The sequence below is a fragment of the Eumetopias jubatus genome, unplaced genomic scaffold (genome assembly GCF_037043125.1).
Source record: "Eumetopias jubatus isolate StellerSeaLion01/CBP00866 unplaced genomic scaffold, mEumJub1_p1.0 scaffold_2, whole genome shotgun sequence".
NCBI lineage: Eukaryota > Metazoa > Chordata > Mammalia > Carnivora > Otariidae > Eumetopias > Eumetopias jubatus.
Window position 1 is genome coordinate 22,531,013 of NW_028274808.1, and position 13,856 is coordinate 22,544,868.

At 36.6% G+C, this 13,856-nt stretch overlaps 1 protein-coding gene across 1 annotated transcript in view; it reads left to right on the forward strand.

Moving 5' to 3' along the window:
• Positions 1–1,279: 1,279 nt before the first annotated feature.
• MSR1 (macrophage scavenger receptor 1) overlaps positions 1,280–13,856 on the forward strand; it is an 86,804-nt gene continuing 74,227 nt past the window's right edge. Inside the window, exon 1 of the mRNA XM_028099800.2 lies at positions 1,280–1,369. The gene's annotated coding sequence lies outside the window, so the exon portion shown is untranslated. The remainder of the gene's footprint in view (positions 1,370–13,856) is intronic.

Genomic DNA, 13,856 nt, shown 5'->3' on the forward strand with positions numbered 1-13,856 from the left:
GTCTTAGCTTGTTATCCCAGAGTCTGACTTTTCTAATCACACAGTGTTGACAGGGGCACATAAATTTAACAATATACGAAGGGGTTCTTAAACTGCTGATTTTTTAAGATGCCAAAAGGACCATATTCTATAATATGATGTATTTACAAATGATTATAAAGGAAATAGAGTGAATTCTGATGTCATCTCCAGTTCCTCTTCACTAAGAATTTGGCAATAAATTTAAACTAATGTAGTTAAGGAGTAGTAGCCTAACAGACTTCATGCTGAGTCAGTTTGCACCCATGTCTGTGATCCTAACTTCTTGTCTAGAGCTGTCTGGCTCAGCGGCTCTGCTGCTTGCTTAAATGTCTCTGGCAGTATTACTCTTAGCCTTTAAGAATGGCTGAATGATACTGGTAATTTCTGTCTCCCAGACACTGTGTGCATTGTTCCTGCACCGGCAATCTTTCTACCAGCCCTAGTGTTCTTCTGAGATAGTGTTCTGTGGTGTCCGTGGGCATCATGGCAAGACTGTTTTGGCAGTTTCTTAATAGGAAGTATGATCCTTCCTTGTTTGGAAACCAAGAAGTTTCTATGAAACATTAACAGTCTCCCCCAGAAGAATTAGATCTAAATTAGTTCATTAATGTATGTTTTTTGTGTGTGTCTTAACTGGAATTTGAATGTGATTAAATGAGATGCAAAGTGTAAATTCTGACAGGGTGGTAGAAGGTGCAGGAACTTTTTTCCTCGAACCCCATGCCTGAGACCTCTTTCCTTCACTACACTCCTGGGGAGATCAACAAATTGTTAAGTGCTCAAAAGAGATCTATAAATAACGTTAACATCAGTATAGATAGAGCTGAGAAGTGAGCATTATTGGATTATTACTTTTACTTAGTAGGTATCCATATCTTTCCCTCATGTGTGTTGTGTTTGAACCTAGAGATGAGCGGGATTGAGTCTTCTCTCAACGTAGAATATGAAAGAGAAGGTAATTAGGATTAATAGAAGATAGAGATAATAATAATAGAAAATGAGGATGTTATAGAAGGCATCCAGATTTTACAAAAAGGGAAAAATAAATCCAATGCACATCACGGACCCTGTTACAATAACCCTTTGTTTCTTTTTCATTTTACTTCTCTTTTCTTTTGTAATGTCCTAAATGGGAAGAGGAACGAGTTATCTTACAAATGTAGATTTCGCAAACTTGTGCACTGATGAGAGTAGTATTAAAATGCATTGTTAAGAAAAATTTTCAGCACACAAATGTCATTTCCTTTCTTCATGGACCAGTTGCTGAAATACTATGTGATAAAGATTTTAGGTCTCAACTGTAAAGAGAGAAGTGGATAAATCAGTGCTGCTGTCTTTAGGACAAATGGTAAAAGAAGTTTATTTAAATGTTTTTCCAAAATTGCTTCTATTGATTATATGTGTCTGCTCTGTGTCTGTGTGTGTTTGTGTGTTTGTGTGATAGGTGAGATGTATAAACATGTATGTATATATGTTTATACATATATATGTACATATATGTTTCTATATAATCAATAATTTTTGGTAGAATTTCTTATCCTATCACTAATAATTTGGTCTGGTTGTTTCAATGATAAAAAAAAATAGAGATTTCTGCTAGGTTTTCTGTGAGTGAAAAAAATGTATGTGTGTGCCTAAATATATATGGAATATACTAAATACTTTGTAGGTTAAACTAGCAAGAAATTTTGGGCATTTAACTGTCCATATTTTTAAAAGAATTATTGACCTTATTCAAAATATGATTGAGGCTATTTTAATTAGTCTCATTTCCCTACTTGTCATATAATACCTATTATTACCTGTATTTGCTTATATAACAAGTATTGCGTGGATATTTACTCTAAGCACTTGGCTGAACTAGACATAGGGAAGGGATCAGAAAAATAGAATATGGTCTATCTGCAGGAAGTTCATGATCTAAGGCAAATAGGCATAATATAATCTGAGCACCTTAATTAGTTGTAAGAGTGCTATAGATAACTACTCTGGGAATGTAAGAGAGGCCAGAATTACTTAAGGGGAAAGGATTTGAGAAGGTCTTCATGGAGATGTTTAAATTTAGGTTCATCTTGAAGAATGGGTGAGATTTACACAGCATAAAATGGGGGTTAGCATTCTCATTGGCCATGTGAGAATAGTAATAGAAAAGTCACAGAACTGTGATTGTAATGTTTTATGCAGTATTTAGGAGCTAATATTCTGCAGGTACAGTGCCTATATTTAGATCCAAGCCTCCCTACCTCCTAGTTGTATAACATTAACTAATTATTTAAACATTCTGGGTCTTAGTTTCCTAGCCTTGTAAAATGGAGAAAATACTGCTGTCTGCCTCATGGAGAGTCTGTGAGGGTAAAAAGAAGAAAAGTCCATATTAAAAAAAAATGGTACTTAAAAATAATTATTTACTGATGGTTACCTGTGTACCAGGCAATTTATAAAAATAATAAGTGTTCTTAATAATTCTTAGACTGATATTATAATCCTATTTTACATATATAAAGGAAGTGTAATCAAATAAATTGAAATATTTGCTAATGGTCACAGAGCTAGGAAATGGCACAACCAGTATTCAGACCTAGACTTCCAATTCAAGGATGAATTCACTACTAAGGGTGAACATCATTGGCATCAGGCACAATATGGATGTTTCCATTCTCACCTTAATCCCTTTTATGGATATATTCCTCAAGTATAGAGCTATCAGTTTTACGAATACATTAATTCTATTCTCATTCATATATATTTTTGACTGTTCATACAAAGTCAGAGGTTTTGTTTTTAAATAATAAGAAAGGTTACAGAGTTCTTATTTACCCAAAATCTTAAAGATAAAATTAAGGGTTTGATAATAAATCTGAATGGGGAACAGCTTAGGAGAAAAGAATGTACATTAAATATATATTACATATAAAGACTTTATTCATATCCATATAAAGGAAGTTCCACTGGGGATGTACAAGCAATTGATATGAATAAACAAAAGCCTAAGAAGAAAAATAAATATATAATAATAAAAAATAATTATATGAACTCTCTCTCCCACACTAATAGTAAATAAGACAAATAAAAGCCACCTTGAGATATCATTGAACGCCTATCAAAATCTAAATGATTCTAAAATAAATATTATTACTGAATAATGGTTAATTTGGCTTAAAATTGCCATATTCATATGTGACTGGAATCTTTGTAAATTTGTATGATCTTTTTAAAGAGTAGTCAGGCAGTAGATACCAGGAAGTTTAAGATAATTTTTCTTTCACCTGGCAGTTCAACATATAGTGAATTATCCTAAAGAAATATTTAAAAGAAAAAAACTAAATTATGAAAATATTGGGAGGCAAGATGGCGGACGACTGGGGGACTCCATTTCAACCGGTCCCCTGAATTTAGCTAGATATCTTCCAAGCCACTCTGAACACCCATGAAATCAGCCTGAGAGATAAGATTATACCTCTGGATCTCTACAGGGGCAGAGGATCCTCAGTCGAGAGGTACAAAATACTGAGTTGTGATTGCTTGGAGAGATGTTGGAGGATGAGGGGACTGTCAGAAGCTAGCCTTTGGAAAGTAATACCCCAGTGCAAAAGCGTCCTGCTCCTGGGGACCAGCTATAGCCCGGAGAGCGGTGGCCAAGGGTCGGGAAGGGACTGATAACAGGGCTCAAACAGAACACAGGGGCTTAAGGGGCAAACTCGGGGACCAGGCAACCACAGAGCATCATCAAGGTAAAAAGCTTCTGCACAGCAAAAGAAACAGTCAACAAAACAAAAAGGCAACCCACGGAATGGGAGAAGATTTTGCAAATGATACTACAGACAAAGGGCTGATATCCAAGATCTATAAAGAATTTCTCAAACTCAACACCCCAAGAACAAATAATCAAAGTCAATAAATGGGCAGAAGATATGAACAGACACTTTTCCAGAGAAGACATACAAATGGCTAACAGACACATGAAAAAATGTTCATTGTCATTAGCCATCAGGGAAATTCAAATCAAAACCACATTGAGCTAAGCACCTTACACCAGTTAGAATGGCAAAAATTGACAAGGCAAGAAACAACAAATGTTGGAGAGGTTGTGGAGAAAGGGGAACCCCCTTACACTGTTGGTGGGAATGCAAGTTGGTACAGCCACTTTGGAAAACAGTGTGGAGGTGCCTCATAAAATTAAAAATAGAGCTACCCTTTTGCACTACTAGGTATTTACCCCAAAGACACAGATGTAGTAAAAAGAAGGGCCATATGCACCCCAAAGTTCATAGCAGCAATGTCCACAATAGCCAAACTGTGGAAAGAGCCGAGACGCCCTTCAACAGATGAATGGATAAAGAAGATGTAGTCCACATATACAATGGAATATTACTCAGCCATCAGAAAGGATGAATACCCAACTTTTACATCAACATGGATGGGACTGGAGGAGATTATGCTAAAGTGAAATAAGTCAAGCAGAGAAAGTCAATTATCATATGGTTTCACTTATTTGTGGAACATAAGGAAGAGCATGGAGGACATTAGGAGAAGGAAGGGAAAAATGAAGGGGGGAAATCGGAGGGGGAGACGAACCATGAGAGACTATGGACTCTGAGAAACAAATAGGGTTTTAGAGGGGAGGCGGGTGGGGGGATGGGTTAGCCTGGTGATGGGTATTAAGGAGGGCACGTACTGCATGGAGCACTGGGTGTTACATGCAAACAATGAATCATGGAACACTACATCAAAACTAATGATGTACTGTATGGTGACTAACATAAAATAAAAAAAATTTGATTAAAAAAAGAAAATATTTATAACATCATCATCTATATTAGTAAAACACTGCCCTCCAAAAGAGAAGGGAAAAATTTCTTAAAAATTACATTATAGGAAAATGACTACATAAGTAGGGTAGATACTTTTGATGTATTATTATTTGGCCCATTGGTTTAAATTTGAAGAAAAAAATCATTTGAAGTATAAAAATATTGGTATGATTTTAAGGGAAATATATAAGACCAGATGATAATATACACCATGGTATCAGCTATGTAACATGGATACATATGTACAAAGACTGAAATTTCATCTGAAAAATGAAGGTGTTTTTTCTTATGTAAAGGTGATGGGATGACAGAATTTTTTTTTATTGAAGTATAGGTACAGTTGACATACAACATTATATTGGTTTCAGGTATACAATATGATGGTTCAGCATTTATGTACATTACAAAGCGATCACCATGATAAGTCTAGTTACCATCTGTCACCATACAAAATTATTACAGTATTGACTGTATTCCCTATGCTGTACTTTACATCTCTGTGACTTATTTTATACTGGAAGTTCATACCTCTTAATCCCTTTCACCTATTTTGCCCACCCCCCTATTTCCTTCCCCTCTGGCAACTATTGGCTTGTTCTCTGTATTTATGAGTCTGTTTCTCTTTTGTTAATTGCTAGTTTATTTGTTTTGTGAAATTGTGGTATTTGTCTTTCTCTGTATGACTTATTTCACTGAGCATAATATCCTCTAGTTCTATCCCATGTTGCCACAAATGGTAATATTTCATTATTTTTTATGGCTGAATAATATTCCATTATACATTTTATATATATATATATATATATATATATATATATAAAAGAAGTACATCTTTATCCATTTATCTATTGATGGACACTTAGGTTGCTTACATATCTCTGCTATTGTAATTGCAGTGAACAAAGTGATGCATATATCTTTTCGGATTAGTGTTTTCATTTTCTTCAGATAAAAACACCCAGAGGTGGAAATGCTGGATCATATGATATTTCTATTTTTAATTTTTTGAGGAACCTCCATACTGCTTTCCACGGTGCTTGAACCAATTTACACTCCCACCAACAGTGCACAGTGTTCCCTTTACTCCACATCCTTGCCAGCACTTGTTATTTCTCTTCTTGTCTTTTTATTACTAGTTGTCCTAACAAGTATGAGGTGATATCTCGCTGTGGTTTTGATTTGCATTTTCCTAATAATTAGTGATGTTGAGATTGTTTTCATGTGTCCATTGCTCATCTGAATGTCTTCTTTTGGAAAATGTTTATTCAGTTCCTCTGCCCTCCCCTTTTTTTAATCCAATTGTTTTTGTTTTTGTTTGGTGGTTTTTTTTGTTTTGGGTTGGTTTTTTTTTTTTTTTGGTGTTGAGTTGTATGAGTTCTTTATATACTTTGAATATTGATCCCTTATCAGATAATATAATTTGCAAATATCTTCTCCCATCTGACCCAACTTATCTTTCATATTGTTATAATATTTTTATAATAAGAACAGGAAAAACTGAAGGGTATGTTTCCAAACAGGTTAACATCGAAACACTTTCATTATGGTTTTTCTGTTGTAGCTTCTGTAAACTTTTCACCCACTTTATAAAAAGCTGATATTGCAGAGATGTGTTTCACTTCTCATGAGAACATGCTTTTAATGGATTATACAAACTCAAAAGATTTCACAACCCTTTTTTCATGCATTGACATTTGATAGGAATTGTAACTAAATGTGAGGTTACTTTTTCTCTTCAGAAATGACATTTAAAGACACATTTGAATTGTTTGAATTGTTCACTGGCTGCTGACAAAACTTTGCATGTGTATGTTCTCTAATATGACTAAAAAATTACAATGATAATAATCAGTGTGAAGAACTAAAGTAAAACGGTAAGTCTAATAAATGACATTAAGGTAAAGTGAGAACATTGGGGGTGAAATTTTTTGTTTCAGTTTATGCACAATTCAGAGAAAAACCTTTTATTTCATGATAACAAAAGGACTTTTAAAAGTTCCACATGAGTGAAATAAGAACTTTTCTTGAGGCATAACATCAAATGTGAAAACTAATCATCTTGCAAAAAATAATTGTCTTTCATTTATTCATGTAACTTCTTGTAATGCATTTGTGTATATGATGAGCACCTGCTAAGTGCCAAGAACTTTCTGCTTATTGAACGAGAGGAAAAAACTCCTGAATCCTGGATCTTACTGGGGCAAAAGGGACAGATAATAGACAAGATAAATGGGGCGCGTGGGTGGCTCAGTCATTAAGCGTCTGCCTTCGGCTCAGGTCATGATCCCAGGGTTCAGGGATCGAGCCCCGCATCGGGCTCCCTGCTCTGTGGGAAGCCTGCTTCTCCCTCTCCCACTCCCCCTGCTTGTGTTCCCTCTCTCACTCTCTCTCTCTCTCTGTCAAATAAATAAAATCTTTAAAAAAATAGACAAGATAAGTAAGGAAATTGTTTTTCATGTTAGTTGGTGATAAATTGGGGGGAATAAATCCAACCGGGAAGGAGAAGAGGATGTATAATTTTATAGGAGAAGAGGTGATAATTTTAAATCTGATGCTCAAGAAAGGTTTGAAACAGTGAGGTTTTTAGTCAGGACCTGAGTGAGATGAGGTCTTCGTGAGTTTTGAGCAGAGGAGTGATATGACCAGTAGGGGGGGCTATCAGAATAGTCCAGGTGAGCAAGATCATGGGGCTGGAACAAGGATGGTTGTAGCAGAGGTGATGAGAAGCAGTCAGTTTCTCCGGAGGATTTGAAAACAAACCAACAAGATGTGATGACAGAAGGATGAGAGAAGGTGGGGGGACAAGGAGGACCCTGGGCTGGGGCCATACTCAAAAATCCAAGGAGTGATGTTATTAGGCAATTGCATATACAGGTCTGGAGAGGTCTGGGCAGGAGATAAAGATGGGATGGGTTGGGAACTGTCACAATGCAATCTTCAGTCCCTTCTCGGCAGAGAAGCATGAACATGACCAGATTTCTGGTGTACAGTCAGCACCTTTCATTGTTACACATTTACTGCTTCTGGACCTTTCAAGTCCGCTTCTGCCTCTACCGTACAACTAAAACAGCTCAAATTCCATGTGGCAGGTTATGAATGTCCTTGTACATCTTGAAATTCTTGTTTCCTTTTTATGGCCCTGACTTGTTTTTCTATCATGGTCTCAAAGGTTCTTTCTTATCTTTAGTACTAGCTCTTCTTCCTCTACTTGCCCACTCAGTATGTTGGTTGTCCAGTTTATGTCCCTCATATTTTTTTCCTGAAAAATATTTTCTATTCCGATTTTTTTTATCCTATTCTTTGTTAAAGTGCTACATTTTTGTCCTGGTTTATCAATTCTTTTAATTTGTTCCTCTTTCCCGATGCCACTGGATTCTCCCCTTAATTGCCAACCCTATGCTACTAACCAGGATGCATGCCTGGGGTAGATAAAAAGGAGCTGAAATCCAAAAATCGAGGTAGAGAGGAAGGAAAGTGTCCTGGGAAGTCAGAAGTTGCTTTGCAATCAGATATGGGTCTTGTGGGTGACAGTAATCTAGAATAAAGCCCTGGCTTCTGGTTTGGGTGATGATGCTTTGCTACCACCTCTGTATTACAGATATATAGCCATCTATATGTCTGACTGCATCATGTATGCCCCACTACACAATATATAGAAGATAATAATAAATGATTGTAATAATGATAGACTAATATGAATGGATGCTATGCCAACATCAAAAATTCTAGAAAAGGAAAAGTTAGGTCAATGTGGAAAATACACCTTTGTAACGAGTTGTATTATTTAAAAAATCTGATTCTGCGACTTGAGATCTGAACTGGATATGTTGGTTTGGTCAGTATGCAGATAATATCCCAAGCCATAGAAGTAGATGAGATTCTCAGAAAGAGGATGGTGTCTAAAAACAAAAGAAAATAATGACAGAAAATACCAGCAGTCTTATGACAGCACCATCTGTGATTAACCTAAGCAGCTTTTTTAAAACATTTCTTCTGGAAAAGCATATACCCATGTTTCATACAGTTGATGATTCACCAGCCTCTCTGATACGCTGCCCCAGAAAACAAACAAGACTTCCCCTGGTGTACCAGTGTAGCCAGAAGGGAATGTTTTACACTCATCATTCCACTCAACAGATTTTAGTGTTCATCTCCCTGCCAGCCCTCTGTACCTCTCGGGTTTTATATGGTCCAGATATAGTCAGTTAGGCTAGTCTATTTGTCTTTTTCAAAGTTTTAAAAAATCTACCCAAAGAAACTATAGTTTGAAATCCAATAACTTGTACCATGTTTATCATTTGCATAAGCCCATAAAAGATAGATCAAAGCTTAGAGGCCTAAAGAAAAGCAAAATTGAGCCTCATCTCTACTTCAGGGTGAAAGGGAAATAAGTAAAATATTTAATGGACAGTGTATATTTTGTCACTAGTAATATAAACCAGGTCACTACTGCCAAAGCAAAGAATAATTTTTTACTTAATTTGTATAGGTATTTCCTCAATATTATATTTTGGGTAGGTTGTGAAAGCCAGGTAAGTTTATGCAATCAGAAAAATAAAAGAAGAGGGATGCCTGGGTGGCTCAGTTGATTAAGCGTCTGCCTTTGGCTCAGGTCATGTTCCCAGGGTCTTGGGATTGAGTCCCGCATCGGGCTCCCTGCTAAGCAGGGAGCCTGCTTCTCTCTCTGCCGCTCCCCCTGCTTGTGCTTGCTCTCTCTCACTCTCTCTCTCTGACAAATAAGTAAAATCTTAAAAAAAAAAAAGAAAAGAAGCTGATGAATAGAATGCCCCCAGCTACATGCTTTTCTGGCCTTGTCTGCTGGGCCCTCTGCCCTGAGCTGCTGCTTCTGTGATGCTGATCCACTTTAGTCCCCATGCTGTCCATGCCCTCATGCCCTTTAATAGCTTTTCCATCCCTGGGACAAAACTTTGATAAAGGCATCATCTGTTCTATGTTTCCGCCTTGACCACCCCCTTGCTCAAATAATTAATCACTCCCTTTTGGACTATGTGCTCATGTATGTACACACACACACGCACACACATCACTGTCAGATGATTATAAAGATTTTACTCTTCCATATTAATGTGTAAGATCTTTGGGAGTTGTGAATATTCTGTGCACATTGATCTTGACATACTAGTGACTTGCTCAGTACTTGATACAATGACACAGTAGGAATTTGTTGGATTGGCCTACATGAAGGGATAGGTATTTCCATCTTAAAGTCATTGGTTGGGAAATAATCCTAATACCATCTATTTTTTGTTTGTTTTCATGGTGTAGCATCTAGCATTCTAGAGCAACCTTTAAAAAAAAAAAGTAGAATTCTTTCTTTCTCCCAAGAAAACTCCTTTAACCCTGTGGCTTTTAGAAAACAAACTAAGGGCTGCTGGAGGGAAGGGGGTGGGGGGATGGGGTACTTGGCTGATGGACATTAAGGAGGGCACGTGGTGTAATGAGCACTGGATATCATATAAGACTGATGAATCACTGACCTCTACCTCTGAAACCAATAATACATTATATGTTAATTAATTGAAATTAAATTTAAAAAATTACAAATTTAGTAGAACATGTGGTGCTTCTAAACAAGTATATGGATAAAAATAACATTCATCCTGCTTTATTGAGGCCAAGATTAGATCAGTACATTATTCTGGGTTTGCCACTTTCTTTCCTCTTTAAAATAATGAAATGTTTAAGTTTTCTGTAAGAAGCATCCATATAGACTTTAACAGTTGTCCTATATGTATACATAAACACATAGGGAATGATTTGAGAGCCATCTCCAAAGACAATCTGAGGAATCTATTGTTGCTGAAGCTCATGAAGATAATTTTTTTTTCATGAAAACAAATCTTCATTAAAAACATGTTAAACAATCAGATTGTTTAACATTAGGGATTGAGAGATCATTGAGAATGATCCACAGTAGGGATTTATGTTGAAAAGTAGTTCTGAGAGAAATAGGTCTTTGGAAATGTGTGGAGATAAACTTTTTGGATTTTTTTTTTTTTTTTTTTTTGCAAGGGAAGCAGTAATATAAGGACTAGGAAATACTAATGACACGTAAAGGGTGGCAACCAGGGATGATAAACATCCTCCACAACAAAGATAGTCCTTCACAAAAAAGAGTTGTTCCAACCACGGTGCTAATAACACTCCCCTGAGAACTACAGGGGGATGTGGTCACAGCTAGCTGCTGACTGGACCTGACAAAGTAAAAATGGGGCTTATTAAGGACAAAGCTAGAGTGAGTGGCAGTGTCTCAACAGCATGACATAGTCACCCAGCCCTAAGATTTGCTTCAGTTCAGGGAATCTACCAGAAAAGTAAGAATATAGAATAGAAAAAAGAAGAAGATGATGACAACGATGAGGAAGAAAGAAAAAAGAAAAAGAAAGAATGAATCTGAATCGTGGACACAACTCATCTGTGAGGAAGTTCTTTATCAGAAGAAGCACATCTTTTTGGTCACAGTATCTCCAAACATCCATCTTGTTCAAAAAACGAAAACATAACTATTACATGACTGATATCCTACCAAAAAAAAAAAAAAAATCCAGTCCATTCATTCAGCAAATATTAAGTATATTCTTTATTACAGGTTCCTTTAGGCTCTGCTAATTGAATGTCGAATGAAAACACATGGTCCATCCTCTAATGTGGCTCAAGGTCTAGAGACATTTATCAGATTCAAAAGGTTTCTTTTTTTTACAAATATATTCCCATTTTGAAGACTGAGTAATATAAGAGATCTTTCCTTTGCATTTAAGTGAAAATGGAGTTATAATATCACAAGTATTAGGACAAAAGCCATGGTCATGCCCAAAGAGAAGGGACCAGTAAGCAGCCTGAAAGGAAAAGATTTCTGGTTAATAGCAGGTATATATAAATGTATACATCGTGAGCCCATTTTTTAATTCTTATTTAAATTCTTATTAACATATACTGTAAAATTGGTTTCAGGAGAATTTAGTGGTTCATCACTTGTATAGGACACCCAGTGCTCATCACAAGTGCCCTCCTTATTCCGCATCACCCATCTAGCCCAGCCCCCCCACCTCCCTCCACCAACTCAGTTTGTTCTCTAGCATTAAGAGTATCTTAAGGCTCCCTCCCATTTCCCCCCCTCCGTATGTGTGAGCCCATTCTTTATAAACTGAGTTAAAAGATAAACAGCTTTGCTACATAGTCCCAATTGCTTTGAACTATAGTTTTAAAATGGATTCAGCTAAGCTTTCTTGTCATCTCCGTTTCAAAAATTGTTTGTTTTGCTTGGCAAGTAAAGCTATCAGCAAATAATAGAATCAAATCAAATAATAATAGAATAAATAATAGAATAAATTAAAAGGGGGGAAATAGCAGGAGAGTCTGCATCTGAATTATCCAATTTGGTTTCCTATAATGGTCAATTTTCCCAGATAATTGTTTATTTCTTTTACTTTGTCTCTGCCTAAGAAAAGGATATAAGTCCTTTACTTTCCCCTTATGTCCCCTTTCTCCACAGTAGCCATATCATTTAAAGATAGTCCTTAGACAGATCAATAGGATTTACAGGAACTACGGCCAATCTACAGAATGATATATATACAAAGATTGTCATTGCAAACTGCAAAATAAAAAATCACTTTGGTAATATTTAAAATATATATATATAAGTTTAGTCACATCCTTACTTGTCAGTACCTCTTCCCAAAGCAGGATGAATGTTTGCATAGGAATGATTGGCCTCCATTTGCTGGACAAGATGTGAGTTTGGTGTTCCAGAGCTGCCTGTGCACTCCGTTAAAACCTCAGCTGTACTAAATCCCTAACTCAGCATTAGAGAAAATAAGAAATGATCAGAAGATGTTGACTTTATGCTAAATTTATCAATCAAGTGAACTGAACTGTTTCCAAGAAAAAGTCCTACAATTATTTTTTTTCATTGAAAAATGTTCTTAAAATATGGTCCTCAGACTGGTGGCACTCTGCATCATTTAGAGAACTTGTTGGGGGTGGCGCCTGGGTGGCTCAGTTAGTTAAGCCTTTGCCTTTGGCTCAGGTCATGATCCCAGGGTCCTGGGATGGAACCCCAAGTCCAGCTCCCTGGTCAGTGGGGAGTCTGCTTCTCTGTCTTCCTCTACCCTCCCGCTTCTCATGCTCTCTCTCGCTCGCTCTGCTCTCTCTCTCAAATACATAACTAAGTCTTTTTTTTTTAAAAAAGAGAGAGCTTGTTGGAATTGCAAATTCTTGACCCCACCTTAATTATCAGAAATTCTTGGGGTGAGGCCCATCAATCAAGCCTCTCAGAGGATTCTAATGCCTCTCAAAGAGACGTAGGCATAGATTATGTCCTAGAATATAACTGCTTAAAAAGCTACAAAGACATATTTGTGATGCTACCAATCTATGAGAGAAGCCCTGAAAGGAAACAATACAAAGAAGGGAAAGGGAAAATTAAGTTTTTCCTTTGGTTTCAATCTAGTGACTAGACTTTATCTTTCTAATGTGATAAACAGATGCCTTGGCAAAAGAAAAACTGGCTCATGAAGCTCTGATAAAAATTTGCTTCAAATTTTGCATAACTATTTGTTTTATCCAGAACCTCTGATGAAAGATCACAGGAAATATTTGCTCCAAATTTTGCCCAACTATTTGTTCTAAGGGAAATTATTTTTCTTTCCAGCTACACAGTTGTTTTCTGTCACTTGGGAAAAGATTTTTTTTTATTTTTATTTTTTTTTAGGTAAGGAAGACATGTTACCTCTCACTCTCAAAAGACACACATCTAGGGCGCCTGGGTGGCTCAGTTGGTTAAACGACTGCCTTCGGCTCAGGTCATGATCCTGGAGATCCCGGGATCGAGTCCCGCATCGGGCTCCCTGCTCAGCAGGGAGTCTGCTTCTCCCTCTGACCCTCGTCCCTCTCGTGCTTTCTATCTCTCATTCTCTCTCTCTCAAATAAATAAATAAAATCTTTAAAAAAAAAAGACACACATCTATAAAGACAGATATGCATTTGTCTATAGAAAGATAC